Source organism: Nicotiana sylvestris, chromosome 5, assembly GCF_000393655.2.
Source record: "Nicotiana sylvestris chromosome 5, ASM39365v2, whole genome shotgun sequence".
NCBI lineage: Eukaryota > Viridiplantae > Streptophyta > Magnoliopsida > Solanales > Solanaceae > Nicotiana > Nicotiana sylvestris.
The window spans coordinates 73,712,641-73,718,802 of NC_091061.1; the positions used below are offsets into that span (position 1 = coordinate 73,712,641).

Here is a 6,162-nt window from a genome sequence, read left to right on the forward strand (position 1 = left end):
AACAAAACAGAAGAAAATCAAAAAAAAAAACAAAGCTCCCTAAACTACGTTCGACTTGATTCCGAAAGGATACGTAGGCGGCCTCTCTCTGGGGTTCAGTGACACCAAAATAAAAATCCACATTTCCCCAAAAGTGAAATTGGGGCAGATGTTATAATGGTTCGGTAATGGTTTCGCCCGAAAGGTTCCAAAGTTGTAACTCAATCCAAATCCTTTTTACTGCAAAACTCTGTTCAAGTCCTTCTGATCAATCGGCAAAGAGGTTCAAAATGGGAGGATAGAGTAACTTGGATCTGATACAACAAAATGAGAAATAAAATGAGAGAGTCTTATTGGTGAAAACCCACATGAGCATCGTAAAGCGATGGTAAGCAGAGAAATGAAATGAGGGAGTCTTATTGGTGAAAACCCACACGGGCATCGTGAGGCGACAGTAAGAAGAGAAAGTGAAATGAGAGAATATTGTTAGTGAAAACTCGCAAAGAGCATTATAAGTCAATGGTGAGAAGAGAAATGAGAGAGGTAAGCTCGTGAAAACCGGGAAAGGGCATCCCTGATCGAAAAGAGGATCCTCCCAGCCATCGGCATCGACAGAGTCCTGGCAAGGTTCTTGATTTTGAGGCAAAAGTTGTGATGAATTTCTGAGAGTCGGACGGTTTACACAGATTAGGCATGCAGTCCAAAAGGCATGTCATGTTCATTGAAGTCCGCATGTACTCCAGATAAGTCCTTCTTTCCTTTCCTCGAAAGGGATACCTCTTGTCTAAATTCATTTGTCAATTCCTTTGTTTGTTTTTCGTTTGAATCCCTTTCGGTCTAACTCTATTCTGAAATTGAGACAAAGAAGGGATGGCAAGACTGATTTACAGGGCTTTCATTTGACATGAGCTAATGTGCAAAAGGGCACCCAACCTCGTCAGGGGCATCAAGTCAACCTCGACTGGCCATGTCGGCCGATGTTTCGAAATCAAAACTCTCGGAAAGAGAAAATCAAACTGAAGTTCCTATAAAGGCAAATAAAGTTGAAAAGGTTGAGTCCCGTTTGGCTAATCGGCTCGGCAACGTTTTGAAAAGCCAAGGTACCCAAATGATCTGAAATTAAAGTTGGAAAAAAGAAGCCATAAATGAAAGGCCTACGAAGGCAAAACAAAGTTGAAAAAGGTTAAGTCCCACGCGACTAGCCGTTGCGCCAAAGTTTGAGGAGCAAAAGTTCCCCAATACTCCGAAGTTAAAAAAAAAGAAAAAGAAAAAAAAGAGAAAAAGAAGAAGAAAAAGAATAAGAAAAGGAAGTCAAAAAGGAAAGGCCCACAAAGGCAAAAAAACGTTGAAAGCTTAAGTCCCCCTTGACAAACCGTCATGGCAAAGTCTGGAAAAACCAGAGGTTCTCCAGGGCAAATGAAATCGGTCCTCAGGGAACGAGCAGTTGCAGCTGAGATCTTCATCAAAGAAGTAGGGCCGAGAGTAAGTGATTGAAACAGTCAAGGCCATAAAACCAACCACCATTTCAAACTTACAGATTGTTCTTTGTTTGAAAACATGAAACAAGTGCAAATCCAAAGAAACCTTACAAGAAGCAGGTGCAACCGAAAAGAAATTGCGCAAGGGCTAGAACAGCATTGCAGCAATAATCAATCCAAAAAAGGAAGTCTCTTCCGAATTCTTTTCTGCATTCTTACTCATTTTTTCTTAAATAAAATAATTAAAAAAAAAAGAGAGAGAAGAAAATTAAAAAAAAATATGGTAGCCTAGGGTCTCCACTCCCTAGTCACTTTTCCAACCTAGAGTCTTCACTCTCTAGTTGAATTTATTTTAGACATAGGGTCTCCACTCCCTAGTCACTTTTCCAACATAGGGTCTCCACTCCTTAGTTGAATTTACTTTAGATATAGGGTCTCCACTCCCAAGTCGCTTTTCCAACATAGGGTCACCACTCCCTAGTTGATTTTATTTTAGGCATAGGGTCTCCACTCCCTAGTTGATTTTATTTTAGGCATAGGGTCTCCACTCCCTAGTTGAAGTTATTTTAGACATAGGGTCTGCACTCCCTAGTTACTTTTCCAACATAGGGTCTCCACTCCCTAGTCACTTTTCCAACATAGGGTCTCCACTCTCTAGTTGAATTTACTTTAGACATAGGGTCTCCACTCCCTAGTCTACTTTTCCAATATAGGATCTCCACTCCCTAGTTGAATTTACTTTAGACATAGGGTCTCCACTACCTAGTCACTTTTCCGACATAGGGTCTCCACTCCCTAATATAATCTATTTTAGACATAGGGTCTCCACTCCCTAGTCACTTTTACAACATAGGGTCTCCACTCCCTAGTTGAACTTATTTTAGATATAGAGTCTCCACTCACTAGTCGCTTTTCCAACATAGTGTCTCCACTCCCTAGTTGATTTTATTTTAAACATAGGGTCTCCACTCCCTAGTCGTTTTTCCAACATAGGGTCACCACTCCCTAGTTGATTTTATTTTAGGCATAGGGTCTCCACTCCCTAGTTGATTTTATTTTAGGCATAGGGTCTCCACTCCCTAGTTGAAGTTATTTTAGACATAGGGTCTGCCCTCCCTAGTCACTTTTCCAACATAGAGTCTCCACTCCCTAGTCACTTTTCCAACATAGGGTCTCCACTCTCTAGTTGAATTTACTTTAGACATAAGGTCTCCACTCCCTAGTCTACTTTTCCAATATAAGGACTCCACTCCCTAGTTGAAGTTATTTTAGACATAGGGTCTCCACTCCCTAGTCACTTTTCCAACATAGGGTCTTCACTCCATAGTTGAATTTATTTTAGACATAAGGTCTCCACTCCCTAATCTCTTTTCCAATATAGGGTCTCCACTCCCTGGTTGATTTCATCATAGATATATGACTCCACTCCCTAATCTCTTTTCTCAAGGATACACAATCCTGATTTTACTACTTTCAATAAAGAAATAGTTTAGATTTTTTGTTACCAATAACTCACAAAATTTTCCTAGTAAAAATTGGGGCAGAAAATTTCGTTTGTTTGTTTGCTTTGGTGCCTGAACAAGTTTTCACCGTGAGACACAAGATTTGAGATGACCAAAAGAAGAAGTCTCAACCAAATAAAAGAAAAGAAGAAACAAGAAAAGAAGTTGAACTCTAAGTGTAGAAGTGGAGAAAAGATGCAGACTACCCAATATAAGATTGAAGTCACAAGTTTCGCATAGTCCCGCCTTGATCCGAAAAGCTGAAAAAGAATGAACCAGCGGTTGGAACTAACAAGCATCAAGATTCAGATCAGAGTCTGTAGGAAGAACCATCCAAGACTCAAGATCAAGCTTTAGAAGGTTTATAGATAGAAATCTTGTAACTCGTAGTTGATAGGCTTAGCTAGTTTAACTTTTCATCTTTCATTTTGGTGTGATAAGGAGCTAAGCAAGCAGAAACAGCAGCAACAATAGTGAAATCACAGTTTTCCGGTAGTCCCATCTACCAAAACTTCCAGAACTACACTGACATGATTTCTTTAAAGCCAAGGATATGTAGGCAACCTCCGAAGCAAGGTTCGGTCAAACTTTTTCAAAATGCTTCCAAGTGGAGTTTCAAACGGGCAAAAATTGCTCGTAGTTGCTCACTTTATCTTTGCCCGAAAACTCTTCATGTTTCCGAGCAAAGATGGGCAGCTGTGTGCACCTAATTTTTGCCCTACATGAAAATAACTCTAAAAAATAGACCAAAAATAATTTTAATTGATTTTTAGGAGTTTTTCTTTATTTAGTTGCATTCCATACATTTTTTATATTTTAAAATCATAAAAAATTGTCACGTTTTAATTTCAGGCTATCTTAGGTTTAATTTGCATTTAAGAATTAATTATATTATCGTATGCATCTTTTAAATAACTAAAAATCAAAAAATTGCATTCTTAGGTTAATTAATTAATTAGTTGCATTAATCCATCATTAGGCAAAATAAATAAATAGGCTAGCCATACAAAAATTAGATTAAACTAAATTAGAGTTTAAAATGGCTAACATTGCAAAAATCAAGGAAAAGAAAGAACGGGTTTTGATTTGGTCTTGGTTCGAATTTGGGCTAAAAATCATTTCTGATGGCCTAATTCCCCCCAAAATAGGCTAAAACCCCCCCAACCTTAACCTAATATGATCCTAGACCTAACATTAAAAGGACAGATTTTTAGACACAAAAAGATATAAGATCAGATACCCCTCCCCCTTTTTCGATAGAACGGCGCAACCTAGGGCTCCCCTCTCTTCTCCATTACTCATCTTCAACTACACAGACACTAGACCTAGGACGATATCAAATCCCTTACCCATTTTGAGAACTGGAGCGTCGTTTCCCTTTGGTCTGGTCCCTCATTTCTCGCTCAGCAACGGAGAGGAGAAGATCAGACCTTATCCACGAAGAGCTTTAATTTCCTTCACCAAAAACCATCCCCTAAACCTCCATTGAAACACCTTCGATATACCATGTAGAAACTCACAAAAACCAGCCGAAATACCTCTGAAAAAAGCCATTGAAGCAGCTCCGAAGCTTCCCCATTAATCGTGTCGAAGCTCTATTACCCAAGGTTGCCGGCGAGCCTTTTTTGGCAGCCTTCGCTATTGCTCTTCTCTACTATTACATCACCTCTGTCATTTCTGGATGTTCGAGTTTTGTTCCAAATTTAGAAGATGAAGTTGTGTTTTGTTGTTTCTACTTCCTTTGAGCTCCGTTCGAGTTAATTTATGTCGTTATTTGGCCTATTGTAGCTTGTGCTCTGTTCGATCAGGTTAGTTTTGAAATTTTTCTGTCTTGTCCTTGCACTAAATGAATAAAACGGTTGAGTTCATGCTTAGCTTTGAGGATTTGCTCGATTTTTGATTTCTGTGTTATTTTCATGAAGCATGATGCCTTTTGGATTAATTCGGTCCCTATTTTCTTGCTAAGAATGCTGCGCTGGTTTATGCAATCATACAAGTTTAATTACATTTTTTTTAGTTGAGAATTGGTCGAATATTTGTTTAATGGTGGCGGATCAGCATAGCTTTCTCTCCCTCTCTGTTTCTGTGATTCAATTATTAATGAAGTTTCCGTGGAAGCACATGTTGATTTTCGAATTTACTGGGAATTGTAGTTATAGTCTGATGTTGAAAGTGTTGGCTTAAAAATAGTCATTGTAATATGGATATAGTTGTGATAATCATGTGAACTATTGCCATAGTGACTTTGTAAATGGTTTTAATTCCTTTTAATTAAGCGATTTGCTGGGGTCTGCAACAGTTTTTAATGGTGGGGTTCTGCCCAATATTCACCAGAATTTGTTTTCCTAAGAAGATTGGCAAAAAGGGAAAGCTGAATTTGGCTCTGTTTCTCAGGAATATTAGATATGTAGGTGTTGTTTCAGGAGATTGGGAAGTGAACTTTTATTCTTTGATAAATGGTTAATGTGAATGACAACTTTGTTTCCTCATCTTATTATGTTGAGCGATGTAGAATTTAGTGAAGGAAAGTTAATGGATTTCCTTTAATTGCCAGAATTTCTAGTTTCTCTTGCTTCTGTGTTCATATCCTTTGTAAGGTTGCATTGGTTTTCACTGGATGGATCCTATTAGCAGACCAAACTAATTAGGGGTAAATTAAAGTATATTGATTGGATACATATTTTGGACCAAGTTTCTCTAAATAGAAATCAAGTTGGCCCATCAAAAAATGAATTTGAACAAGGGAAATTTAGCAGACTTAGCTAAGTCTGCTATGCGGTTTTAATTAATGAACTGGTAGTAGTTGAGTATAATCCAATAGATTTCGAGATGAGTTGAGGTGTGCCATATACAAACAAAACCCATAACTTATGGCCCTCATATTAAGTGCTAACTTAGTATAGTAAAATATCCTTTTTAAATATTCGTAGTTTGCTTTAGGCTCGACTTAGACTATTGTGGTGATTATGTATACGTTCGCGTAACATAATTACAAATTTCTTTTTAAAAATAAATCGAGGGATGCGTTCGCGCAACTTCAACCAAACTTTCTTAATAAATAAACAAAGCGTTATTACTTATGGACACGTTCGCGTGACATGATTTTTGACGCGCCAAAAGAAAAGAATATACGTACGCGTAATCCAATTCTTTAATTACGAATAAATCAAGTGTTTAAAAGTGGTAAAAGATAAATGCACATA

The 6,162-nt window shown here is 38.0% G+C and overlaps 1 long non-coding RNA gene across 1 annotated transcript; it reads left to right on the forward strand.

Moving 5' to 3' along the window:
• Window positions 1-4,182: 4,182 nt before the first annotated feature.
• LOC104211933 (uncharacterized) lies at window positions 4,183-5,448 on the forward strand. Its single transcript, XR_707262.2, has 2 exons — window positions 4,183-4,767; window positions 5,259-5,448. It is a non-coding gene; the product is annotated as an uncharacterized lncRNA (long non-coding RNA).
• The last annotated feature ends 714 nt before the right edge of the window (window positions 5,449-6,162 follow it).